Source organism: Panthera tigris, chromosome C2 (genome assembly GCF_018350195.1).
Source record: "Panthera tigris isolate Pti1 chromosome C2, P.tigris_Pti1_mat1.1, whole genome shotgun sequence".
NCBI classification, from domain to species: domain Eukaryota; kingdom Metazoa; phylum Chordata; class Mammalia; order Carnivora; family Felidae; genus Panthera; species Panthera tigris.
In genome coordinates, this window is record NC_056668.1 from 78,853,699 (window position 1) to 78,881,196 (window position 27,498).

Consider the following 27,498-nt stretch of genomic DNA (forward strand, 5'->3'; position numbering starts at 1 on the left):
CCAAGATTTGAATGCTCAGAATCACCATAGAGCCATATACTCTATTGCCCCACAGCCCATTGTGATGCGAGCTAGCAGAAGAGAGAACAGAGAGATCCTTTCTAGTATGGGGCAGTGTGAACGGTGGAGAATAGATGGTGATCACAGGTCACCTCAATCAGAAGGTGGCCATCCAGGCAGAAGTGTTTAAGAGGAACAGGAGGTCTCTGGATGAAGACAGAGGAGGACCCCTCAGGCTAAGAGAACAGCATGAGATAAAGCACGAAGGTGAGAAAAAGCAGGGTATGTCTGGAAAATGGCAGGGAACCATGGGTGTCTTAGGGATGAGCGAGCCAAAGCCTCACAGCAGACAGGCATTGCTGTCTGACAATGATGGGCCAGGGACCAAGGGCATGAGTTCTTACTTCTAAATGGCAAAATAAAGAAATTTACAGTCAGGGACACACATCTGAACATACTAGGAAAACAATGTTTCCAAGCAGAACAGTGGATGCTTCCAGCTCTACTTGGGGTCCCGTGCTATCGTGCTAAGGCCACCATACATTCACCTTCCAGGATGTGGGCCGGGGTCAGGTCCCTTCTGATCAATATACACAGGAACACTGGCCCCTCTGGAGGTCTGAACTTCTACACCTCTTCTAGTAGATTCTGCCCTCCTTGAGAAGAATCCCTACAGCTCATCAAATGACTCCCAAGCCCTAGCTGGGGCACAAGCACCCGAAGTGGTTGAACGGAGTACAGAGAGCAGGACAGGAGTCATAGAATCAAAATACACTTGATTTTTGGATTCTCCAAGAATTAACAATGGAACCCTGAGCGAGTCCCTTCCTTTTAGAGAAGTTAAATTTCTTCATTTGTAAAATGGAAGGAACCATCCTACTCATATATCTAAGAGTTCTTGTGAGAATTAACAACTAATTTGTGAAATTAAATAGAAGGATATGTGTTTCTACATGCAGCCTGACATGTTTAGAATAGGTACTCCCCCTGAAAGCCACCATGATGACAGAGGTGGTATAAAAACGGCACAATCCTCCCGGTAAAGTATCTAAAACTGGAGCTGTCAACAATCCCCCCCTCCCCGCCCCCGTTGAAAATTGATCTGTATTCCCCCAGGCAAGTCATTACATCCTTTTGTGCCAAATTGTTTTCATCTTTTAAATGACCCAGTAATCCCACTTTGGGCAATATACATAAGGGAATAATCCAAAAGGAAAAAAGAAGGCAATTTGTTCAGAGATGTTATTCATAGTGCTATTTCTAGCTCTTTACATATCCCTCTATTATAGCACTTCTCTCACTGTGCTGTAATTATCCACTCCCCTTCCATACGCCTCCAAATTATCTTTGAATCAGTCCCCAGCACCTAGCACAATGCCTGGCATACAGTAAGAACTCAATAAATGTTTGTTGACTAAATGAATGGGCAATATGAAAGAGATTTTAAAAGAAATTCAAATGAGCAAAAACAAAACACTGCTTTTAAGAGATAATGCTAGAGTTTAAAAAAAAAAAATGGTAATACAGACAGCAAACTATTCAAAGAGGAGCATGTGAAGACGCCCAGAAGTGAATTTCAGGTGATTCAGAATACGATCTCTGAGCATCTCCCGGCTCATGCCCAGTGCAGTATAGGACTGCCATGAGACACCCAGGGCATGAGGTCTCATGTGGAGTCACTTTGGCCCGGTGGCCAGAGCACAGGCTCGGTCACGAATCTTAGATTCCCAGCCTGACTCAGACACAACCTCACACTGACCAATCATCGAACTTCTCTGAGACCAGTTCCTCCACACCACTGAAACATGGGGGATTTACAGGAAAGCCCATCCCATTTAAAGGAACCACAGAGGGGGAGGCGAGGACTGCCAAGTGTGAAATCAAACGTAAACGAAAGAGGAGGTCTGGGAGGTACGCTTGGACCACGGTCCTCAAGCCAAGGTGGGGCCTTGAAGCCCCAGCTCTTCCATGCCCCGCCCCCCACCCCAAGCCTTCCATTCCCATCTAATAGGGTGGCTGAAGGCTCCTAGCAGGGAATCTGCAAGAGGCAAGAATCTGGATGACCCATCAAGGGAAAACAATATGTTAAATACGGCCCACAAAGTCAGCATCACTCTGAATGTTCCGTATTCTTGGTGGGAAAGAATGCTTTATACAAATACCCAAGGAGAGCAAAGGAAGCGGCATGTTCTGCAGGGCTTATTTTGGGGCGTTCCAGCAGCTCTCAGCCAGGAAGTCAGAGGCAGGAAGCCCCTGCCCTCTGTTCCCCGGCCAGAAGTTCAAGGTTAGAAACCAAAGCAGGGAGCACACAGACTCTTTAGTCTGAATCAGCTGCAAGTCTCTGCACCCCCCACCTCCCGCATTGCACATTTTCACCTCCATCAGGGTCTCCCAGATTCCTGCCCACTGACCTTCACACTACCCTGAAGGAAACTGCCCTGGACGTCCCGTAGACAATCCCTCCAAAACATGTCATGAGCCAAGTCACTTCTCTTTGGCCCCATTTCCACCACCCTAATCAAAGTTACCACCACCTCTCGCCTACTGACGGCAAGAGTCTCCTCCTGACCCCCTTGCTTCTACCCTTGCCCCACTCCCTGCAATCCATCCCCCTGACAGCAAGCTGAATGATGCTCCCCATCACCCCTAGATTCGGGTCAAGCCCCTGATCTAGCTTACTTACACCCAGCAGCCCCTTCCCTGCCCTCCTGGCATGCTTCTTCCTCGGCCGCCCACTACCTCCTAGCATTGTGGGCCCTTTCCACTCCTCAAGCGCAAACTCATTCCCGCTCCATGGCCTTGGCATTGACCGCGCCCTCTGCATGGCTCTTCCTCCTGACTTTTGCACGGCTGACTCCTTGTCATTCAGACCTCAGCTTAAACATCACCTCCCAGATCCCTTCCTCCATTCACTCACCATCTTAGTGCCCTGTGTGAACACTCCTAAGTGTTACTTATCATTCCCTCCTATTTACAGGTTCATTTATTATCTACCTTCTCCACACACCCTAACTAGAATGTAAAGGTCCAAGGAATCATTGTTCCATGTGTCTTTTCCTTCACTCTAAACCCAGGGCTGGATCAGTGCCCAGAACAGTATGAAGCACATAGGTGGGAATCCAATAAACATTTAATAAAATTAGATGAATACATACCACCAGTGACAGAAATCTTACCAATTGCTAAAGGCAAGTCGCCCAGCACTGTGGATAACATCCTGGGCTCTGGAGTCGGATGACTGACGATCAGTAATGCTTGCTACTCAGGAGCTGTAGGAGTTTAGGAAAGTGTTCCCATTTCTCTAGACCTCACTTTTCTCAAGTAAAATGGGGTTAACAGCACCCGGCTACAGGAGGGCTGGGAGGATAGAAGGAGATTGATCATGTAGAACACCCCATGTGGGCTCAGCACAGACAGAATGTTCCCTGTTGTCAACGGCGGTCCCATCTTACAGGTGGGAAAACTGAGATCAGAAAGCAGCATCACCCAAGTGAAACACTGGGTCAGCAACAGAGCCAGGTCAGAAAATCACAGCTGCAATCTCTGTCCACTGCTATTCCTTAGACATCGTAATAACAAAACGCCTGATAGCATGTAACTGATTTATATACTCTGTCTTGTTCCCTAAAGGATCTGCTCTGAAGTACCTAACAGAAATGCATATAATTCATGATTTTTTTATGGTGAGAAAACTGGGGAGTGAGATGGAAAAATAAGGTGAAGGAAAAGGACAAGGATTACAAAAAAGAAGAGTCTTGGGGTGCCCGGGTGGCTCAGTCAATTAAGTGTCCCACTTCAGCTTAGGTCATGATCTCGCAGTTCGTAAGTTCTAGCCCCATGTCGGGCTCTGTGCTGACCGCTCAGAGCCTGGAGCCTGCTTTGGATTCTCTGTCTTCCTCTCTCTCTGCCCCTCCCCTGCTCGCACTCTGTCTCTCTCTGTCGCTCAATAATAAACACTAAAAAAATTTTTTAATAAATAAACAAGCATTTAAAAAATTAAAAAAAAAAAAAAGAAGAGTCATACATCTCATACCATTCGCCAGAGGTGGGCTTCACATTTGGGTTTAAGCTTCACAGAGACCGATAGAAAATGGAAGGAAATACCCATGTACAGTCCTTTGGAACACTCAGTTACTGAAATGTCACAGCAAGGTGTGAGGAGATATCACCATCCAGTTAAGAACCACCCTAGTTTGTCACACTCTTGCCAACTAAAATCAAATATCCCCTTCCCCCTGACCACACGCACTCTGAAGTCACACAACCTGGGTTCAGATCCCAGCTCCACTGCCGACTGCGTGACTTTGGGCAGCTCAACCCCCCAGGCTCTTCCTCTATAAAAAGAAGGTAAAACACAGCACCTAAGTGGGTCAACAAAATGCGGTGTGTACGTATGTAATTCTGTCACGTGCTACAACACAGATGAACCTTGCAGACATTATGCTAAGTGAAATAAGGCTGCCACAACAGAATCGATACTGTAAGATCCCACTTAATGTGAGGTGCCTAGAAATTCATGGAGACAGAGGGCAGAAGGACACTTGGCAGAGCCGAGGGGAAGGGGAAGGGGAAGTTAGTGTTTAGTAGGTCCAGAGGCTCAGTTTTGCAGAATGAAAGGAGTTCTGGAGACGGGTTGCAGGACAGGTGGCTACAAGTAACACCCCGGAGCTGTACATTTAAAATGGTTAGATGGTAAATGTGTACTTTACCAAAATTAAAAATAAAGTTAAAAAAAAAAAAAAAAACAGCACCTACTCATGGGTGGGGATAATAGTGACTCAATGATTTAGGTCAAGTGCTTAACCCAATGCCTGGCATTCAGAAAGCAATCAATTCATGGCAGTTCTCCTTCCGAACAGTAACAGCCCATACACCTGCACCACCAACCCTAACCTCTTGGTGCCCTTGTCTGTCACCACCATAGCAGGTGGGGGAGGACCCCAAGCCCTGTTGCCTCAATCCCAAGCCTTCTTGCCTCCCACCCGGCGAGCAGGGCTATACGCAGGCCAGCCACCGTCATGGAGCAGGAGACAGGCTGTGCGCAGGGTCCTGGGGTCCTGCCTCCCTGGCATTCTAGAGCGGCTTAAGGAACTGCTTGGCCTCCCTTCAACACTGGACAGACTTGGGTCTCCGAGCACTTCCCTGAGCTATTAGGATCCACCGCCTAATGCCACCGGCGTGAAAGTGCTTCCCCGAGACACATCTCCAGTGTCTTCCCTGAATTGAAGAAAAGTGCCCCCAGGTTCACCAGAACCCAAACTGACTGCAAAGAACTACTCATGGCCGTGTAACATCTGGCGGGCTGTTAAGAGAGGGTGGTGCCCTCTAAGTCTCTCTTTAAAGCTGTATCAAGGCAAGGAAGTGTGTGTATGTGTGTGTGGGTCTACGAGTGTGCGTCTATGTGTATGTGTAACCATGTGTATGCCTGTGTGTGTGTCTATATGTATGTGCACCTATGTATATGCCTATGAGTGTGTGTGTCTGTGTGTGTGTGTGTGTCTGTCTATAATATGTGTCTGTGCCTGTGTATAAAATCCATTCAGAGTCAAGCTCACCTTTCTATGGGAATTACACTGCAGCATTCTGACAGCTAAGCAAGAAAGCCCTCCCTGCTCAGTCTCTTTCAAGGTCTGTGCATAACTTCTACCCTCTGGGAGAAACTGAAGTAGGGGTCTCTGTTCCCCGGTTCTGCATTTTGGACAAGCTATCACTCCCTTCTAGGAAATCAGGAAAGAAAAAGATCTAGAAGCCAAAGCAGGTCAGAAGGCAGCAGCCCACATTCAAATAACATTCACATGACCGAAAGCAGAATAAGTAGAAAGCAAAAAAAGGGGAAAAAAAAAAAAAGAAAATTTTACAAACAACAAAAGCCCATGTAACCTGACAGAAAGAGGTCTGAACTGGGGCAGTTAGGTGCTAGTTCTCAGTCTCACCAATCAGATCAGTAAGTGGAGGCAACTCTGGCATCCAGAGTCCCCATTTCCTCATCTGCAAAATGGGCACGCTCTTCTCCACCTCTGCCTGCAGGGGCAGCTGAACTGTAGCGGAAGGAAGAACAATGGAGAACCAGAAGCCCGGGGGTTCTAATCCCACCTAATCAGCCCTGTACCTGCAGGGTGAGTTAGCTTAGCTCCCAGGCCCTGCATTGCCCACCGTCCTGCTGCAAAAGGAGGCCGACAAGCCAAATCATCTCTAAGACTCCTTCCAACCCACACAACGTCCTGCACACTGGGTATTTATTCCAGACCGTGGATGCCATGCAAATGCTGCATATATGGCCACATTTTTATGCCCTTAAGGCCAACCATAACTCTGCTTTTCAAGCTAAGACTACCCCTCCCCAAGCGTCCACGAACGTCCTTCGGGCTTGTTGCTCTAACCCTAGAAGACAGACAGACGACAACACTCCCAAATTACCTTCCTACCCAACTCTGGCTAGGCCTCAGGTGGGAGGAAATATCTTTCATATTTTTTTCATATACAAATAGAATTTTCCCTCGGGCAGAGTCCGCCTCCAAATCCCACAGAAAGAAGAGCTCCCCTGGGAAAGCAGCTGTCCACACCCCAAATTAAAGTGGCCAGTGCTCCCAGCAACATGTCCCATCACCCTGCAAGCCCCAGGTCTGTGAGCAGAAAGGCCATTCGCTCTGTCAATAAGGATGTACTCACGTGAGTCGGGCCCCACAGGCAGCTGGCCCTCCGCTGGCCCTCACTCCCTCTCACACACCCTGAGTCCCACTGCAAGGAGGTGGTCCCAAGGCCCGAGGGGAACAGCACTGAAACATTCTCTCCTCAGCTTCCAGTACAAGGGGCAAAGGAATGGAGGGGACGGCAGGGGGGAGGGGGGAAGGGGGCGACTTTGTTTCTGGAAACAAGAATTCAAATCCTGCTTCTCCTAAACCCTGAGTCACCTCCTCCTCTTCCAATAGATCAGTGTGGTGGGTAAACATTTCCATATATGGATAAGCAGGCTAGAGGATGTCAGAAAACTCACCCTTCTCTCCTCTGGCACTTGAAGAACATGCCCCCACTTATGACAGAATTCCTTAATCGGAGTAGATGATTAACCCCAAAAGAAGGAGAGTCTCAATCTGCACAGGCTGACTGTTACAGGAAAAAGGCTCCCAGTCCAAACAAGGAAGTGACTGTTTTGCAAGACTTTGAATTCACCTGAGGAATGGGGCCATCTAGAAGGCACTGACATTTATGGAGTCAATCTATTCATTCAGAGGAGGAGGGTGGTATCTGGGGGAGATGTACCCTAAGCGGCCACCAAGAATCCAATCCACAAGTCTTCTGATGGCAGATGAGCCCTAAAATAATCCCCACCCTTGGCCCCAATTCCCGGACTCCCTTGGGCCAAGAATCCTCCTGGGAACGTAGTTTCGCATGAGTTACTCGTAGGACAGATACCAGGCACAGAAACCCAGAATAAAACCAGACTTTCAGAAGAACACTGTTGAGGGGGAAGGAGGGCCGAATGCCCAATTTAATTTGTATGATTACTTCCCATCAGAAGGTCCTGAGAAGTGTTTGAGTGTTTCAACTAAATTGAACCAGTACAGTCAGTCAGGAATGGATCTGGTCTAAAAAGGACTCCAGACTGAATTAGCAGAAGAGAAAGGAGAGAGAGATGGGGTGCGGGGGAAAATGGCGGTGAAGGGGAGGGGGGGTCTACTCATCCCAGTGGTTCTGTTTCTTACAGGGATCCTGTTCTACTGTTGGCTGCAAAGGCTTTCTGCGTGCCATGTACCAGTTTTCCAGAATCACCACCCACCTCCTGCCCTGAACCATGAGGCTGCTAGTTCTCATCCCCGGGGGAATCTTCAAGCAATAAACAGCACTACTCAGAGGGCCAAGGCACCCAAGCCCTAAACCCAGGTCAGCCCACTCCTTAAGATTTTGGAAAAATCAGTTCTCTTGGGGCTTATATTCTTTCATCTACAAACTGGGTCAATATCACAAAACTGTCCGACTACGTGTGCTAAAAGCAGCTTCTACTTGGTCTATCCAAATAGTCACAGCACACTTATTCTGATTACTTGTTTTATCTTTTGGCGAACATGCCATAAATACCTGAAAAGCAGCAAGCATTTCTTATTTATTGCGTGTTTAATAAATGAACACAAATATAAGTGATTATTAAATGAGGTAGGGAAACAGGATCAGAGAACCTTCCGGCACATGCCAGGACCATAACTCAGCACAGAATTCCGGCCACTGCGGTCCTCCCCAGAGGTCCCAGAGGCAGCCTGAGGAGGGTAAAAGGATGATCCTCGTTTGTAACTGAGAAGACTGGACATGGAGCCCTGTGACTTGTGGTTCTGTAGAAAGACTGTCATCCTGTCAGGAGCTCAAAGTCCCTTCCAATATTCCAGCAGGAACATACCAGCAGAGGGAAAAGACATTCCATGGAAAATAGCTGCCCACAGATGGCCTGGGAACTCTGGAAACCGCGGAGTAAGCAGACTACAGGGATAGGTATGAAAACCAAGAACAAAGAGTCTATGTCTACCCTCCATTTTGCAAAATAGCACTTGGAGACCAGCTTCCATATTCACAAAAGGGCCCCTCATTCCTTAATGTATGTGTGCCTCTCTTCCTCTTGACCACTGCGAACCACTGGCTCTGGGATCTTGAGAGGAGAGAAGACCACTAAGCCCGATGTCCCACCTGATTATAAATCCCAACCCCCCCCTCCGCCGGTGTCCATGACATCTCCAGTGAGGTGGCGACCATCATCTCTTACAGCTGCAAATTCCATCTTTCCAACAGAAAGTTCTTCCTTATATGGAAACCAAGTCCGGCTCCTGGCTTTCCCGTGCCTCATTCTGCCTCTTCGAACCATATGAACAACCGATGTCTGTTCCATTGGCTTGGAATTTTTGTGGGTGAATCCGGATACAGAAACGAAGCTGCCCAAGATCTCAACCCTCAGTCACTCTGGCCATTTCCTGACCATATCACCCTGCTCGCTCCTAATGTATCTGGTACCACCTTGAAATCCATCCTTTTCAGGCTTTTCCAGGAAGAACTATTGCTAAGCAGTCCATTCTGCACATGGACCCCTGGCCTTGTGGACTCACAAGACGTGCCCTGTGAAATCCCAGTCCCTGAGAAATGAGAGGAGAGACATCTTAGAGACCATTTCTTCGGCCACATTCCCACCCTTTGTGGACAGAGCTCAGGGATGTGGATCCCATTCCCGGCTCCCCATTCCTGGTCTCCTGTCCTGCCAGACCTAGCATTGTCTCCAGGACACATGGCTGTTCCAAGGAACATTAAGAGAGAGCTCTGCAGGAAAAGAGGGCCTTGCCAACTCAAACGCTCTCAGAATAATAACCAAGCAGCCTGCAGGCAGGACAGCAGTGCCAGCTTGCTGATCACAGGGCTGGGAGCTCGTGATCCCTGACTAACTACCCCGGCACCATTCTGGACTTCATTGTCTTTACAAATCGGGGGAAAAAATGTTCTTTTGTGCTGCAGTTCTGATGGCACAGCTTGGAGTCAGGGCACATGCAGCAATGATGCCTTACATTAGCAACATGCTTTACTAGTTGATAAATGTTTTCCCAGACAGTCTCATTTAATCCCTACTGGCAACTCCACTGGGAGTATTGTACCCAATTACGTGACAGGAAAACTGAGGCTCAGAGAGGCGAAGTATATTCCTAAAGTCACACCAATAGTAAGTAATTAGAGGAACGCTGGTTTAGAAGTTAGACGACTAACAGTTCCAACTCTGCTAAGTACTAACTGTATGACCCCTGGCCAACTTTAACTTTCCTAAGCCTCAGTTTCTACACCTGAAAATTAGGGATTAAAATAGCCCTTCTGCCTCCTCCCAGAGCAGTTACGAGGATCAAATGAGATAATGAGACTTAAAACCCTCTGGAAAACGGGAAGGCATTCCAAAAGTGTAAGGGATTATTGTGTGATTACTTGTAAATGACTGTGCATTCCATTACAAATACAAAAAAGCAGTGAGGTCATCCTCGAGACAAAGAAACATTAAGGCTCTGGGAACGAAAGGGAAATGATTTGATGTTCTACAGGTTTCTGTCTGTGTGCTTCTCACTGGTAGCTGAACCTCAGCATCAACTGTCAGATTTTCAGCCGCCAAGTCGCATGTGCCAACAGGACTCTCAAGACAGTGCTCCTTTTTCAGCTACAAGCAAATGCCGGCCCGAAAGGAGGTAATGGAGAGAGGGATGTCTGGAAGACCCTCCGAGAGTCTCAGTTCCGGAAACATGACCTACGACGTTCTCCTTGGAGAAGTTGTTAGAAATACAGGCTCCAGTCCCTCTGCAATAAGCCCACGGGGAAATAAACGTACAGGAACGAGCTATTTACCAGAGAGCACTGAGGAGGCTCCCAAGCATGAATTAATTAAGGACACAGGGTATTTCAAGCTGCAGACACCAAAAAGATGGAAATCAGCAAACCATTTAACATCCGAACACATCTCACAGAGGCTCAACCTGGAATGCGTGCAGCCCAGGCAATGGAGAGGTGTGCCTGCGTACCAGAGCCCCTGCTGCAGATCACGTGGGGGCGGAGGGGACGCAGGAAGCTCGGAGAGCACAGTCACTGGTCTGCTGTCCTTCAGGCCCCTGCCAACACGCTGGTCATCAGGCGCCTCAGTGTCTGCAAAGGTCCAAGTCATCAACGTCGTGCATGGAAAGGGCCAGATCTGCCCCAGAAATCCATGCCCAAGGCTGATGAGCGCACAGCTCAGTGATGATTATTTCCTGGTTTGCACCTTATCTCCTTCCTTGTGCTTCACATTGGAGACAGGCACTAAATAAATTTATCACAGAGGTGTGTGCATACTTATTAAGAGTGTGTGCCTGAATCCCCAGGGACGGTGCAGCAAAGGGGTATGAGACACAACGTGGAACGAGGGGTGGCCTACTCCATAAGTTCAGACTTCAGTAGGGTATCCTCAATGGGAGGCACAGACTTCCAGGCTAGGTATTCAAAGAGGGTGAGACGGGCACAGTGACAAAGGACATTCCAGGCAAAAGGAAGGATGTGAGGCCAAGCCATGAAGACCTATGTCCAGTGACCAGCAATGTGTAGGCCACTAGTGGGAGAGGTGGGCAGATGGGTGGAGATGAAAAGAGGTGACTCAGCAAGATAAACCGAAGCCAGATAATTATCGTAGCCTAAGGTGATTAGGTTGGGTTCTATTTCTGAATGCAGACTGGTTTTTTGAGAAGCAAAGCTCTGAGCACACCATGGATCAGGTTTTTGAAAACGGTCTCTTTGGGGGCACCTGGGGGGCTCAGTCAGTTAAGCGTCCGACTCTTGGTTTCAGCTCAGGTCGTGATCTCACGGTTTCCTGAGTTCGAGCCCCGTGTCTGCTGCCTCTATGCTGACAGCAAGGAGCTTGCTTGGGATTCTCTCTCTCTCCCTCCATCTCTCTGCCCCTTCTCCACTCGCTCTGCCTCTGTCTCTCTCAAATAAATAAATAAATAAACTTAAAAAACAAAAAGAAATAAAAATAAAAACATATATGGTCCCCTTGACTCCTCACCGGCCAATAATAACAAAACAACTATAATGTAATGAGTGTTTACTCTGTGCTGAGCATTATACTAAGCAGGCTACACACATTACGCCGTCTGGTCATATCAGCTGCCCTGTGAGCCAGGCAGTCTCACTTATTATACAGATGAGAAGATAGAGGCTTAAAGAAAAAGGAAACTGGGCAAGACCCAGAGATAGTAAGTGGAAGAGGCCAGGATTAACTAACTCCCAGTACAGACTCAACCCCTTTCAACTCCAGAATGCGCTCGTCAATTTCTAACTTTCTTTCCTATTGTCCAGACTCTCCCTATCCCATTTCTACAAGATGAAACCATCCTCATATAACTATCACAGAGGACAGTCATATATATAACAAATAAAACTCTCTACAAAAACAGCTGACAGTGTTTCTTATCTGCTTCTGTCTCCCCAGAAGGTCCTTGGAGTCAGGAGCCTCGCCTGTGTTCTCAGCACTGTGCACACAATGAACCCTCCATACTTACATGTGTTCAGTTAGACAAAGTCTTTGAAGGCTGGGCCAGGGAAGTAACACAATACTAGCTGTCATTTCCACTCTACTCTTCACAAAAATGGAACTAACCTCAGTGAGGTTCCCAAGGTCTGAAGAGGAGACCCAGCCAAGATGAAGGGTGCAGGTCAAAGATCATGTGCATGGGGCAGCCTGAAGCTTCTGCCCCTTCTCCGAGTCTGCAGGACCCTGAACCTGAAGCCAGGAGTCCAAAGGCCCAAAGGAAGAGGTAGGCAGAATGCTTCCTTGAAAAATGTGGGGGGAACCCCAGAACCCCTCATAGTGTGACCTGTACAAAGCCACTCCATCTCTCAGCTTTGGTGAACGCATGCACTGGGCTAGCACAGTAGTTTTCAAACTCTTTTTTCCCGGCAGCCATTTTTCCTTTAAACAAAATGCTCTGCAGGTGCTTACTTGGAAAGTAGGTAACAACAGAGCTGGTGAGGCCAGGCTCCAGGGCTCCCTCTGTTCTTCTCCCCTCTTGTGATGCCCCACCAAGCACCCCAACCACAACCCCACTTCTGGAGTCCGGTAGTGCTGTGTGATTCAGGAAAGCACAGCTTGAACACCAGCAGCCTTCTGAGCTCTTCATGGTACCTCGCAGCTCTGACGGTGGTAGCCTCCAACACGAGCTCTACCTCCTTAATTAAGCAGCCCTGTAATTCTATCAGTGAGACAGGGAATACACAGGGTAGCAGGGAAGAAAGAGTTCTCAAATCAGAAAACGTGGATTATAGGGGCACCTGGGCGGCTCGGTTGGGTAAGCGTCTGACTTCGGCTCAGGTCATGATCTCACGGTTTGTGGGTTCAAGCCCCGCGTGGGGCTCTGTGCTGACAGCTCGGAGCCTGGAGCCTGCTTCCAATTCTGTGTCTCCTTCTCTCTCTGCCCTTCCCCCAGTAGTGCTCTATCTCTCTCAAAAATAAATAAACATTAAAAAAATTAAAAAAGAAGGGGAGCCTGGGTGGCTCAGTCGGTTAGGCATCCGACTTCATCTCAGGTCATGATCTCACAGTCCGTGAGTTCGAGCCCCACGCCAGGCTCTGTGCTGACAGCTTGGAGCCTGGAGCCTGCTTCAGATCCTGTGTCTCCCTCTCTCTCTGCCCTCCCCTGCTCATGCTCTGTCTCTCTCTCTCAAAAATAAACATTAACAAAAAAAAATTTTTTTTAAGAAAACTTGGATTATAATCTATTGAAGACCTGTGTTCTCGGCAAGCAAGTTATCCATCTGAGTTTTCTCATCTTTAAAACAGGAAACAATATGGTTGTCTACCTAATAAGGCTTTTATGAGAACTAATATGCATAATAAGTTGCTTGCTAGAATGTTGCAATAAATACTGTGTTGTGATCCTCTCATCTATAAATTCATCTAAGTTCACAGATGGAAAAGAGGCACTGCTGTGTCCAGAGCAAAGAAGATGCTCCAGAAGTGACCAGGGCTCCACACCCTCGTGGACATTTCCAAACGGAGCAAACAACAGGACAGCAATAAAGAGCCAGAGGGAGGAAAATACTTGTGTCCCAAATGCCCCACAGCTCATCTCTGAAAAATTTTACAGCTTGTCTCAGGAAACTCTGAAACCCAAGGCCATTTTAGGCTTTCAAGAAAGTCAACCAAGACAGTCAAGGGTGGAGAAAGCAAGCTTGGGAAAACAAATGACCCAGGTCATTGGCACAGGAGGAAGCGTTAGACTTGGCATCCCAGCTTCCGGCTTCCATACCGACCAGTGAAGGGGCTTGAAAAATCCCATCTGTCTCTGAGCCTCAATTTCCTTAACTGTAAAATGGGGATGAGAACAATCCCACTTTCTACTTGCCCTTAATGCTGTATAGAGCCGAGGAAGTTAATGAGTATGAAACTCTGTCAAAGTTCTCAGCTGTGAACCTATATCAAACTTTATCATTTTTATAATTTCAAGTAACAAGTTGAACTACTGCGGAAAATAACTTCAATGTACCCATAACTTGGGAATCATCCCATCCCATGCTCCAAATGCATGATTCCCTGTCTGTGGCCTGAGTTTTGTCCCGGGCTCCCTGCACATCCTGAAGCTGCTACCAGCTTAACCCCTGCGTCATCCCAGCACTCCCATCTGATCCCAACTAGTAATCTGAGTTTCACAAAAAATAACATCCAGTTGCCCCAAGGCCAGCATTCGGGATTTCAAGGACGGGCCCCCAACCCATCTTTCCAGACACATCTCCCATTATATTGCTACATGAATCCCTGGCTCCAGTCAAGAATGTACCCCCAATTCTTCCCAACCCCAAGAGTTGGCCATGCTTCCCCCCCCCTTATTCTGTGCCTCCAAATCGGAGTGAAAAATCTCTTTACTGTCCAATGGGGAAGTGGATCACTTGAGAGTGTTCTGTGACTGGAGTGTGGTCAACAGAGTCTTTATTGCCCCATTCTTTCTCTACAGTTGGTCCCACCAACTTCCAGTGCATAAACATCCACATCATAAGAAGAAATACTACCGTATTCTTTGTCGTCAATAAATCTTTTCATGTGCCCCATCTTTTTAAATAATTTTTAACATTTACTTATTTTTGAGAGAGACAGACAGAGCATGAGCAGGGGAGGGGCAGAGAGAGAGGAAGACACAGAATCCGAAGCAGGTGCTAGGCTCTGAGCTGATGTCAGCACAGAGCCCGATGTGGAGCTCGAACCCACAAACCTCGGGATCATGACCTAGCCAAAGCTGGACACAACGGACTGAGCCACCCAGGTGGCCCTCACATGCCCCGTCTTTAAAAATGCTTAAAGTCGTCGGTTAAGCATCCAACTTCGGCTCAGGTCACGATCTCGCAGTCTGTGGGTTCGAGCCCCGCGTCAGGCTCTGTGCTGACAGCTCAGAGCCTGGAGCCTGTTTCAGATTCTGTGTCTCCCTGTTTCTCTGACCCTCCCCTGTTCATGCTTTCTCTCTCTCTGTCTCAAAAATAAAATAAATGTTAATAAATAAATAAATAAATAAATAAATAAATAAATAAATGCTTAAAGTCAGATATGACCATGACACCCATTTTACAAATAAGGAAGTTAAGGGTCCATAATATAGTAAGTAGCTGAGCCTATAGCCCAGTGTAGGCCCTTGGCTCCTGAGCCTGTGTCACTACCCATTCTCCCCAGCAGCAGAGTGCAATCAAAACCCTTCTATAAAGGTGCTGAGCTGTCTTGTGGCTAGCTCGCTGTGTGCCCCTGCACAAATCACTTTCCCTCTCTGGACCATAACATGAGGACCCCAAGGCCATCCCACACATCTACACCCCATTTCTCTCCTCCAAAGGGTTTCAGAAATGAAACCGTGGAGAGGCACTACCAAGGTAGTGTCTCGCACACGTCTTTGGTCAGTTCCATCCCGAGCTTTCCCTCCCAACCCCCGAAGCTCATCCTGAAAGAAGGAAGGAGGACTGATCTGAACGTCAAAGGGCCCCCAGAACTCTACAGGGCGGCACGTGGCGGCATGACCACACAGACCAGCAAGCAGCTCCCCAAGAGCCGCTGCGGTCACGGTCACGGTCACGGTCACGGCACAGGAAGCTTGTCGGCAAACTGCTGGAGGGACAGGCGATTTTTAAGAAGTTTGAAATGCAAGAGCATTAATGCGGAGGGCAGTCTAAGACTCCCGCTCTCCTTCAAGGTGCTTAAGACATCAGCTTCCCTCCGCAGTGTAGGCAATACCACTGAGCACCATGTCTCGTGCGATGTGGAGACAGGATGCGTGTGGCAAGCTGCCGTGTAGTCTCGAGTCCACACGCAGACTGCCAGGCTCGCCTGGGACCACAGGAGCCTACACCTGGCCCAACTTCTGTAAACGACTTGCCTGGAGCATTCGTTCACTCAAAAGGCATCACCGGTATCTACTTGAGAGCCAGTGGTAGGAGGAGGTGAGGCTTCTGCTCCGGGTACTTTGCACTAATATCGTCAGAGGCTTCCCAACGGCAAGAGAGTAAGTCCAAGTGCTTTACCTAGTATCCCAGGTTTCTCAATAACTTGGACTCAACCTTCTATTCTCACCATGAACTCCCTCCTACTGCCACTCAGCACACATCCTTTGCTTTTTTTTTTTTTTAACGTTTATTTATTTTTGAGACAGAGAGAGACAGAGCATGAACGGGGGAGGATCAGAGAGAGGGAGACACAAAATCTGAAACAGGCTCCAGGCTCTGAGCTATCAGCACAGAGCCCGACGCGGAGCTCGAACTCACGGACCACGAGATGGTGACCTGAGCTGAAGTCGGATGCTTAACCGACTGAGCCACCCAGGCGCCCCCACATCCTTTGCTTTATTCAGACTAAACTCTTAGCTTGCACTGTTACCTTTGTTTGACCTGCTACCCTCCCCAGCCCAAGATCAAATATAGATATCCTGCATGTCCTTCAAGGCCTACTGGTCACCCCCAACAGGAGGGAGACTGCCCTTTGAAGAAAGGCAGTTATGTCCACAGTGTTTCACGTATTACAGGACATCTAGCGTCTCGAGCTCTGACCGCGGAATGACAATAGTGTTTTGCCTCCAGCTCTGAGATGACAAAAAAAAAAAAAAAAAAAAAACACCCCACCACGTTTTCAACTGCCCCTTAGGGAGGAGTCACTGCCCCCAGCTGAGAACGACCCAACCATGGTCACCCTACATGAAACCTCCCTTACCTCTCAGTGCATTTGAAGCCATCTCTCTTCTCCAAATCAGCTCATCCACTCTCTAGCATGTCAGTCATAAGCTTCCTGTAGTCTTATCATGCACCTGACTTAGCCATTCTCTTCCCAGCAAGGACTCCCAGTGGAAGAATCCATGACTTCTCTGCCACAGTGCCAATCCAGCACAGTGTCAGGCTCATAGGAAGTGTGTAATAAACACTCGTGAACAAATTATATAAACAAGACAACTGCCCAGGGCATGACTCCCAAGAGTGTGTAGATGGCAGATACATTCCCTCAGTGGGCCCATCAGAATTCCTCTCCATCTCTAAAGAGCCTTCCTGCACTGCAGAAGCAGACTGCTAAGAACTACATTTCCCACACTCCCTGGAAGCTAGTGAATTCATGTCCAGCAAGAAGATATACTTGTGTGAGACCCAGAGGGTAGAAGTGAAGCTAAAGCTTCCTGCCTCTATTTCTACTGGCAAGCACCTTCTGGGGTGCTAAGAGCCAAAACACAGCCCTATGTGGTATGCCAGCATCCTACCACCAGCCGGGAGGATGCTGAGAAAAGTCTAGAGGCCCAGCAGTGGCTTCCTATCCCCTCTTCCTCATCCCCAGATTGTGGTGGTGGAATAAATTCTTAAACTCAATAGCTGCTGATGTAGCCTCCTGTTCCCACTGTTCCAGCCTTTCTAACAGTTTTGTTAGCATCTGTTCCCCTGAATGAATCCCTTTCCACTTAATGATGTGGAATGTCTTTCCATCCCTTCAAGCCTAAAGATGTAGGAGGGCGGTGGGGGGGGGGGACAGTAGATCACTTAGCTGATGATCCGTTCCTCTCTTTCGTGATCTGCTCACGTAAGACCTATGTCTGTCTGTACCTAAGACCTTCCCCCTTGCCTCTGTGAAGGGAAGAAATGTATCTCACTTTACGGCAAGGAGCGTAACAGACCTAAGGAACATAAATAGCAGGTCATAAGCTAATCAGAACTACACAAAGTCTAGCTCCTATAAAACTAAGTGTGTTTACAGCATAACTGCTGACTCTCTCCTGAGAATTCTTGGCTTGACCTCTTTGTTTCCCAGAATTGCCACCGACTAGTTCAGTGCCTCAAAGGCATGCCGGCTGCAGACCTATAGCCCATCTGCTCTGTGCAGCCCCACAGAGTAGGCCTCCAGAAATGTCTGTTCCTGTCCTTGTTTCCTCATTTATAAAACAGAGGCGGCAATCATACCTTCCTCATAGGCGGGCTTAGAGGATTCGATGACTCACGAAGAATAAAGCAGCCAGAACAGTGACCGCTTGCGAAGCGTCGCCTGGTGTGGAAACCGAGAGCAATCTTAGGACACAGGTATAAGCCCTACTTTGCAAATGAGGAAACGGAGACTCGGAGAGATCATGTAACGTGCCCAGGTCAGACAGCTAGTAAGCAAGGAGTGGAAGCAGGATCCAAATCCAGGTCCGTGGCCTTCCACCAAATCTGAAGCTCCTTGCACCTCAGCATCCTGCTTGCCGACATGCACACCTAATGGAAAAATGTATTAAACTGGAGGAGGAAAATCAGCCCCTACATAACAGGACTGTACCTTGGGAGCTCTCTGGGCATCACAGAATGATAAGGCCAATGTCATAAGCCCTGCCCTTCAGCACAGTCAGCTCCTGTGGGTAAAATTAGCTCAGCTCTGCTCCAGTGCCGCCTAGAGCCCCAAGGCAAAACTCACCCCGGGCACGGTGCGGCCTCACCTGACCCTCCCAGGAAGGGTCCCTCATGCACCTCATTAGGGCCTGAGATGACTCATTTTGCTCTTTCCTGTCTCCAGCTGCTGAGGTCACCTCTCTACTATCCAGAAAGACAGCTCCAAAGGAGAAGTAAAGATGAAAATACAAGCAACCATTCTGTATTCCTTTCCCCAGGGCAGTTCCCAGCAAGGATGGGGTGCCTGCCTGCCATGCCAGCTGTGTACTGGGGGGAAGGAGGCTGTGCTGAGTTATATAACCAAGTTGAGGACCAAAGACACACATTAGCCTAGACGGACTCCTAAGACCGCCCTCCTTCTTTTACTCTAGTGATGACAGTATTGACTGGGGGAGGGGCCTATTCTGTATTCTTGTGTCTTGTAGAACACAGCACATGGATGGTCATCACCAGGGTGTCCTCTGTATCCTCCCAACCCAATGCCACCAAACTTGAAGGCAGAGCTCAAATGCCACCTCTCCTGGGGCCTCCCCTGCTCCCATGCCTACCTAGCTAGAATTTCCATCATACCCTCTATAATGACTTAGCTCTACCCTTTATTATTTGGCATTTATTCATTCAGCAAATAAATATCTCTTGCACACCTACTTTGGACTTGATGATACAGAAATAAAAGAAATGAGCCCTGATCTCAAGGAAATGCAACCCACTTCGATAAATAGCTGGAAATGGGGGAAGTGGAGTTATCAAGGGTTAGAGGTGTATTCCAAGCAGAGTTGATTTCAGAGCAAAATCTTGAAAGGCACATGGGTGCTACTGTGATAATCTGGGGAAAGGAGCAATGTCCTCCCCAGGGAACAGTGCAGGTTAAAGTCATGGAAGCTACGGAGAATCCCATGGATATTCCTGGAATGCAGGATCTGTCTCAGAGGTTCATGAGATGATCATGGAAAGAGGCAGGGGCCAAATTACAAAAAGTCTTCTAGCTTATGCAGAGGATTGTGGATTTTACCCAGAATGAAGAAATCCTCCAAGGATTTTTAAAAACAGAGATCTGGCATGAATGGATTTGCATTTTTGGAAAGTCACTCTGGAAGAAGGACAGAGAATGGGATGGAAGAAGGTGAGAATAATTAAACCACACAGGCAGAAGATGCTTAGGGTTGGAACTGAGGCAGCAGGACAGCGAAGGGCAGGTAGGAGTCCACCATGGTTGACTCAGTAAGATCAGAGACAGAAAGGCGAGGGGAAGGGAGCAGCCACCCAGAGTGAGCCCCAGTTTCCAAGGTTGGGTGATTGGGTAGATAGATAGTGATATCATTCGCCAGGGTGACAATGCTGAGACAAGTTGAGTCTGAGGTAACTTTAACATGTCCAACTGCCTTTTGGATCAAAAGGCACTGACCTACGTGGGTCTGAAGCTCAGGAGTTCTAAATTGAACGTAACCCCTGGGACCCATGAGCACAAAGACAATGCAGGTGGCCAAAGACAGAGCTACAATACGAACACGTATGAGATGTACAGAGAACAGGAGCCAGCAAAGCAGCTGTGAGGAGAGGCCAGAGAGGCAGGGGAAGAATGAAGGAAGCAAGAGTGGTCAACAGTGACAATACCACAGAGGCCAGAGCAGAGCAGTGGTAAAAAGAAATGAATTGGCCCCCACAGACCTGGGTGAGAACAGCTTCTGTCAGACTGAAATGGGCTAAGAAGCCCAAAGAAGGTAAGGCAAGACAGAGAAGGAAAGGGGAAACTGCACGTCGTCCGAGAAGGACACGTGGGTGTGTGTCTTACTTCCCCTACTAGACGACAGGCTTCCAGAACGGTGCTGTCCAGCAAAAATATAAGGCAAGCCATAAATGTAATTTGTCATCTGCTAGCACAAACCATATTTTTAAACAGCAAGACAAACTAATTGTAATGATACACTTCATTTAACCCATGTAACCAAAATATTACCACTTCATAAGTAATGAACATAAAATTTATCAGTAAGGTATTTTATGTTTTCTTTTCTATAAAGCCTTTGAAATCTGATGAATGTTTCACACTTACAGCCCATCTCAATTCGAACTGGCCATACCTTATATCCTCAACAGCCACATGTCATTCTGATTTAACTATGATGAATCAGGGCTCAGCATGGAAGCTGGCTCACTATAAACCTGACATAAAACAAAAATGATGAAATGAATGGATAGGTGACGGACAGAAGGATGAATGCATGGATAGGTGGATGGATGGATGGATGGATGGATGGATGGATGGATGGATGGACTGTCTGTCCTCCACTGAGAAAATCCATGAACTCTCCATGGTTTCTTTCCCTCTATCAACTGTATTTTAAATTCCAATCTTGAGTCATGTTGAACCAGAGCCCCGGTTGAGTTTAATATGAATACAAACAGCCTCATTTCCATTCCTTCTCAACTTCTTCTCTTCCTTCAAAAATCACAAATGTTGTCAGTCTCTCTCATTTTCTTAGAGCAAAACAACTCTGTCAAACACTAATCAGAAGACCTACTCCTTAAGGGGCACCTGGGTGGCTCAGTCGGCTGAGAGTCCGACTCTTGATTTCAGTTTAGGTCATGATCCCAGGGTTGTGGGATTGAGACCCGCATTGGGCTCTGCACTGAGCGTGGAGACTGCTTGGGATTGTCTCTCCTTCTGCCCCCATTCGTTTCCTCTCTCTCTCTCTTGCTCTCACTCGCCCTCTCTCTCTCTCAAAAAACTAAAAAAAATTTTTTTTTAATTAAAAAAAAAATAAGATGACCACTCACATATATCTCAAGCAGGCCACTTCACCTCTCTGAGCTTCCATTTCCCCCACCATAAGAATTTAACCTTATATAGTCTGCATATCTCGTAGACTCACTGTACAACTCAAACTAATAAAGACACTAAAATATTATACAGAAGTAGGGGTCCCCCAGAAGTCTCCCTGTATTATCACTATATGCCATACGACCTTGTAACGTTATAAGCTTCAATCATGTCTCCACGCACACATTCGTAACAAGAAAAACCCTGCAAGAAAACATCGGTATTTTAATTTGCAACATCACTGTCCTTCCCTTCTCCCTTCAAAAACCACAGAAGGTGTGCTCACTCTGATTTTCCTAGAGAAACACAACTAGGTTTTCCGAGAGTGATCACACCGTAAGGTTTGCCTACAAAGTGAAGCCTTACAAATGCTGGTCAGGGTGTGACCACGCCCGGGGGATGGTGTGGTTGGAGACTTAATCACCCGTCTACAGAGAGCACAGAGAAAGCGTGCCTTATTGTACAGACATGAGTTCGAGTTCAATAGTGAAAATCTTCTCCACCCCACCCAACCTCCAAGAGCTCCATGGTAACAACTATCTGGTTTCACTCTGCTTTTTGAATATGAAACACAGAAATACTGGAGGGATTACAAAAGGTAAGAAGCTGAAATGAGGTGAAATGAGGACTTCTTAGAGACACAGTTGCCAAGTTAGAGAAAAAAAAACAATGAAGACGATCCATTTGTTTCTTTTGTTGATCAGGGTCACCATCCACAGACCCGATGGAAAAACAACCTCCTTCAGGGACGCCTGCGTGGTTCAGTCGGTTAAGCACCCAACTTCAGCTCAGGTCGTGATTTCATGGTTCAAGAGTTCGAGCCCCGCGTCGTCAGGCTCTTTGCTGACAGCTTCTGTGTCAGCTTCAGATTCTGCGTCTCCTTCTCTCTCTGCCCCTCCCCTGCTCGTTCTCTGTCTCTATCTCTGTCTCTCTCTCTCAAAAATAAACATAAAAAAAAAAGCCTCCTCCAAAACTCTGTGGCTAATCGACCAAGAAGGAGGGTCACTCACAGACCCCTAAGATGAGCAGCGAGCACCCTAATTTAGCAGGAAAGGAACAATAAGAACAAGAAAGATGTGTGGAGGCCCTGAGACGGGGTAGGGGGCTGGAGGGCTGGAGACCATGGGGACACAGTACACGAGAGGCAAAGCACAGCCTTAAATCTTGTTGGTCAAAATCCCAATCTTCTGCTGTTTCTCTTTATGTGATCCCCCTTCTTTAATGTTTGTTTGTTTATTATTATGCGGGGGGAGGGGCGAGAGGCAGAGAGAAGAAGAGAGAGAGAATCCCAAACAGCCCTCCTCCATCAGTACAGAGGCTGAGGGAGGGCTCGAACTCAGGAAACTGTGAAATCATGACCTGAGCTGAAACCAAGACTCAGACGCTCGACCGACTGAGCCACCCAGGCGCCCCAACCCCCCTTTTTAAAGCCAAATCAAAAAATTACCCACTGACTGATCCAGCTAAACAAAGCTATTGATATACAGGTTGCAAAGTACGCCAAGGAAAAATTTTAAAAGCAGATAAACTCTGTTGCAAATGTCATTTAATCCAAACTCTGTCCTACCAGCAAAAGATAAATTCTTGTTCCACTTAGTATTTCTCAGCCACACATTCTCCAGGGCCAGTAAAACTCTTGTGGCAAAGCAGCCCTCACAACCAGTTTCCCCCCAGACCATGCACAGACTTACGCCCTCACCAGCCATGTATTAAAGTAAAAACCAGAAAACACTAACATATCGTGGCATGTAATACCTTAAGTGGCAGTGAAAAGCAGGGTCAGTTTATAAAATTTTGCTGTTGCTGTTTAACAAACATTTATCGGGGGGTTGTGGGGGGATGGTGCCTGGGTGGCTCAGTCGATTAAGCATCCGACTTTGGCTCAGGTCATGATCTTAAGTCTGTGAGTTTGAGCCCCGCGTCAGGCTCTGTGCTGACAGCTCAGAGCCTGGAGCCTGCTTCAGATTCTGTGTCTCTCTCTCTCTCTGACCCTGTCCCACTCACACTCCGTGCCTCCCTCTCTCTCAAAACTAAAATAAACATTAAAAAAAATTTTTTTAAACACTTGTCCTATGCCAGGCAATTTTCTAAGCGCTTTGCAAATATTAATTCATTTAACCTTCCCAAGAGCCCCTATGAAGTAGGTACCATTATCATTATTCCCATTTCACAGATGAGGAAACTGAGGCCCGTTAACACAGAACTAGACAGTGGCAGAGCTGACAAGTGTACCTAAGCAATCTGGCTCAAGGTCGATGCTCGTGACCATCATGCTTCGCCGTCTCTCAGTTGATCTTGTTTATCTTCCCCGTTTTTACTGTTGGGGTGGGGTACCAGAACTCAAATAGTACACTCACTATCATCAGCACAACTGATACATTCTCTCCCTGAAGTTACAGGACAGGCCACATCCTAACCAGGAACAGTATTATTGGTTTACTCTGGGAAAGCCCTGTCACAAGACCAAAAACATGCAGCATCCATGTGATCACCATATTATCTCTGTCATTATCAGAGTGAAGAGTGAAGGTCAAGTGGAAGGCTCGGGGACAGGAGGAGATAGACCGCAGCAGCCGTCTCTCCACCAGTGGTCTTGTCGAGGGGACCGGAAGGCACCTGAGCCGAGGCTTCCTCTTCCCTGAGCTCTGCCACTGCTTGGAGCAAGGACTCTCCGGTCCTCATTTTGCAGAAGAAGACACCAATGGCCCCATTTGCTGTTACACATTACACTTCGATGCAAGAAAAACACCGGTTCCTCATAGATGTCACTGCGAATTCATCGGACACAGAGGCTACATGGCGTAAGAGTGGAGCGTTCAGGCTTTGCAGTCAGACAGGTTAGAGTTCAAAGCCTGTGCACGTCATTGTGTGATATGGTGCAAGCCCCACACTGGTTCTAACTTAACCTGTGCGAGGAGGGAATGATGAAAATCCCTATCTCATGGGGTTGCTGGGAGATCAGAGACCATGCGAGCAAACTGAGTGACACCTGGCACCTGGCAGCTGTTATTTAAAATAAAAATGAAGCGGGGCGCCTGGGTGGCTCAGTCGGTGAAGCGTCCGACTTCGGCTCAGGTCACAATCTCGCGGTCCGTGAGTTCGAGCCCCGCGTCGGGCTCTGTGCTGATGGCTCAGAGCCTGGAGCCTGTTTCGGATTCTGTGTCTCCCTCTCTCTGACCCTCCCCCGTTCATGCTCTGTCTCTCTGTCTCAAAAATAAATAAACGTTAAAAAAAAAAAATCAAAAAATAAATTAAAAAAATAAAATAAAAATGAAGATAAAACATGCCTGCTCCTTCCCGGTCCAGATCTGTCCAGATCCTTCCCCTTCCCCTGTGAGAGGGATAAAATGGACATGCGGCCCCACCTCCTTCCTCCCTGCTCAATGGTACCACTGCGCTCACTCACAGTCCCCTGAGCACAAAATCCTTTAGGCCCCAATCCCTCAGTCAGTCAAGTTCTATGTTGTTTCACATGCTGGTGCTCTTGCTCATGTTCTCCCTTTAACCTAGAAAGTTCTTTACCGTACTCCTATTCATCTCACAAGACCCAGCTCCACATCACTGACTCCGTGAGGCTTTTCCAGTCATTCTCTCCTTTGTGCGTTGGGTGCACATCAACTATTACACTGGTGACATGAAAGGCGATGGCACACCCAATACAAGGCCGCAAGGCACCAGTACACAGAGATATGGTCACACGCGCTGCTAAAATATTTCAGTATTTCCTTGCCTCTTGTTAAAAAGCTTCTGTTTCAAGGCCCCCAAGCGTCCTCACGACACCCCAATTTTCCCAACCCCTCCCTTAAGACCCCAGATCCTCTTCACAATCTATGAACAAAATGGTTCCCCTGGAAGAACTGGTGCCCCTTCAGTCTGGGTGGCTCAGTTGGTTACACATCTGGCTTCGGCTCAGGTGATGATCTCGTGGTTCATGAGTTCAAGCCCCATGTCGGGCTCTGTGCCACCAGCTCGGAGCCTGGAGCCTGCTTCGGATTCTGTGTCTCCCTCTCTCTTTCTGACCCTCCCCTGCTCACGCTCTGTCTCTGTCTCTCTCAAAAATAAATACACATTAAAAAATAATAGCAATACATAAATAAGTATCACCATATACATGGATAACTAACCTGCTAAACTAAATGCTGATCTGCATATTTGTGGACAGGGACTGATATTAATTACTGGGTAGGATGCTCCTTAAGGGCCAGAAGCACATGATTCCTCAGCAACCAGAACACTGGGCACAGAGCAAGCTTAGAGCAAACACTGAACAGATTCACAAGGTCTCCCTCCTCAGCCAAGGCCCAGCACATAGCAGGCCTTCAATACGTTCTTGCTGCCCACCTGCCCGACTGCCCTACTGTGTGCAAATCTGGACCCAATCTGCCTCCTGCCTCCCCCAGACACCCAGTTCACCTCACTGGCCCCAGCTGCTGTGTTCCCATCCCTCCTTCTCTCCTCCAGTGGCCCAACCTTGTGGCCAGCTCTCGGCCACACGCTTCCAGAGGTCCCGATGCTGACAAACCCAACCCAAACTTGCCCAAGACTGGCCTGGGGGTCCTCATTCTTGGACTAAGGAAGTGGCCATAAAAAATATGTTCCCTCAAGGCACACGTGAGATCTCCATTTAAAAGTTAACCAAAACTGGGGCGCCTGGGTGGCTCAGTCGGTTAAGTGTCCAACTTCAGCTCAGGTCATGATCTCGCGATTCGTGGGTTTGAGCCCCGCATTGGGCTCTGTGCTGACAGCTCAGAGACTAGAGCCTGCTTTGGATTCTGTGTCTCCCTGTCTCTCTGCCCCACCCATGGCTCACACTCTGTCTCTCAAAAATAAATAAACATTGAAAAAATAAAAATAAAAAAATAAAAGTTGACCAAAACTGTTAAAAACATTCCTTGTATTTTCATAAACTGATCTTTTAAAAATGGTTGCATATCACATTGATTCACTTTCTCTTTCCTCATCGTCCAGTGTGGCAGGAAGGACAGGGTCTCCTGTCCTTGATATTAATGATGGGGAGGGGACTTCTCCAAGAAACACAGTTGGCTCATAGCATGACAGGGGCTAAAGTCTAACCTGATGCATCTTAGTCCAGGGCTGTTCGGTTTCCTTGAGCCAGTTCAGCTCAGTAATGCACAATCTTACTGAGCTAGGATGTGTTGGACTAGGATGTAAACATACCACATGTGGCCCCGTCCTGCCCCCCCTCAGTCCCCTAATGCTGCTTTGCTCTCCTGCGTAGCACCTTTCACTCTTTGAAAGCAGGGATGTTTACTTGTGTGTTGTCCGTCTCACTTCCCAGACTGCAAGCAGGATGAGGCCTTGGACCGTGTCTGTCCCCTTCGCTGGGGCACATGTGGACCATGCAAAGAAAAGGGAATCTGGAGCCAGATCCAACAGCGACTCCCTGAACCATCAGTCACCAGCAACCTCACCACGGACAAATAACTCAATCTCTCCAAGCCTCAGTCTCTTCATCCTTAACATCCAAATAATGACACCTACTTCCTATGTGTGTGGAAGCAGTTTAAAAAAAGAATATTCACCAGTGCTTCATACACAATGAGCAGTCAATTGATGCCTGCTTCTCCCTTTTGCTAGTCGTCACCAGTGGTGCCTCCTTCACCCCCTACCTACCCTCCTAAAGCTCCTTCCCCTATCAGTCACGGCAATGCTAGGGCCACAAATTGCCCTTTTCCACCTCAAGGTGTCAGCTCCTCCCACAGACCCTTTCCAAGGCAGGTTATCTACAAGGGGGACCCGGGCAGAGCTCACAGTTGAAGCCAACCACATTTTCGTATCCGCCAAGCTCTGACCTACTTCCCAGCCAAACTAAAGCAGGTGACGCTAGTAATGATTCAGCAAGGGCTTTCTTATTTTTTTCGAGTCATCTTGGACATGGGACATAACCCAGAATCATGAACTCATGGAGCTCAGAGGTGCAGGGTCCACAAAGCCAAGCCCACAAAGTCCAACTCTGTTACTTTATAGATATAGGCTCTGTGTCCTAGAGAATGGAAGTATCTTAGCCAAAAAGAAACTCCCAAATTCCCCCAAAGTTTAGAAACAAGAGCATGGTTCCAATTCTAACCTAACAAAGGGCATCTGGCTTGCCCAGCACTTTCTCTCATCTCAGAAAGGATCCCTTATGTCTCAGAGCTTAAATTCCTCCTGATTCCATTCCAGACAAATGTATTCTCTCGATTATTAAATATTCTGTATCTTTCTAGACGATGAGAGAATTTCTCTAATTTCTAGCCCCATGAAAGTACAGTGACACA

General features: G+C 47.7%; 1 protein-coding gene and 1 long non-coding RNA gene across 7 annotated transcripts in view; one reads left to right on the forward strand and one right to left on the reverse strand.

Annotated features, from left to right (window-relative positions):
• LOC122241993 lies at positions 1–27,448 on the forward strand. 5 transcript variants are annotated; one of them, XR_006222125.1, is made up of 5 exons: positions 72–267; positions 7,706–7,881; positions 11,966–12,290; positions 23,736–24,057; positions 26,520–27,448. It is a non-coding gene; the product is annotated as an uncharacterized LOC122241993 (long non-coding RNA). The 5 variants fall into 5 exon arrangements; XR_006222126.1 differs by lacking the exons at positions 23,736–24,057; positions 26,520–27,448 and adding an exon at positions 13,435–13,808 and having other exon boundaries at positions 75–267; XR_006222128.1 differs by lacking the exons at positions 11,966–12,290; positions 23,736–24,057; positions 26,520–27,448 and adding an exon at positions 8,776–10,820 and having other exon boundaries at positions 7,706–8,481.
• The window catches only part of LOC102953305 (LIM domain containing preferred translocation partner in lipoma), a 673,846-nt gene that overhangs the window by 610,807 nt on the left and 35,541 nt on the right, over positions 1–27,498 (reverse strand). The window lies entirely within an intron of this gene.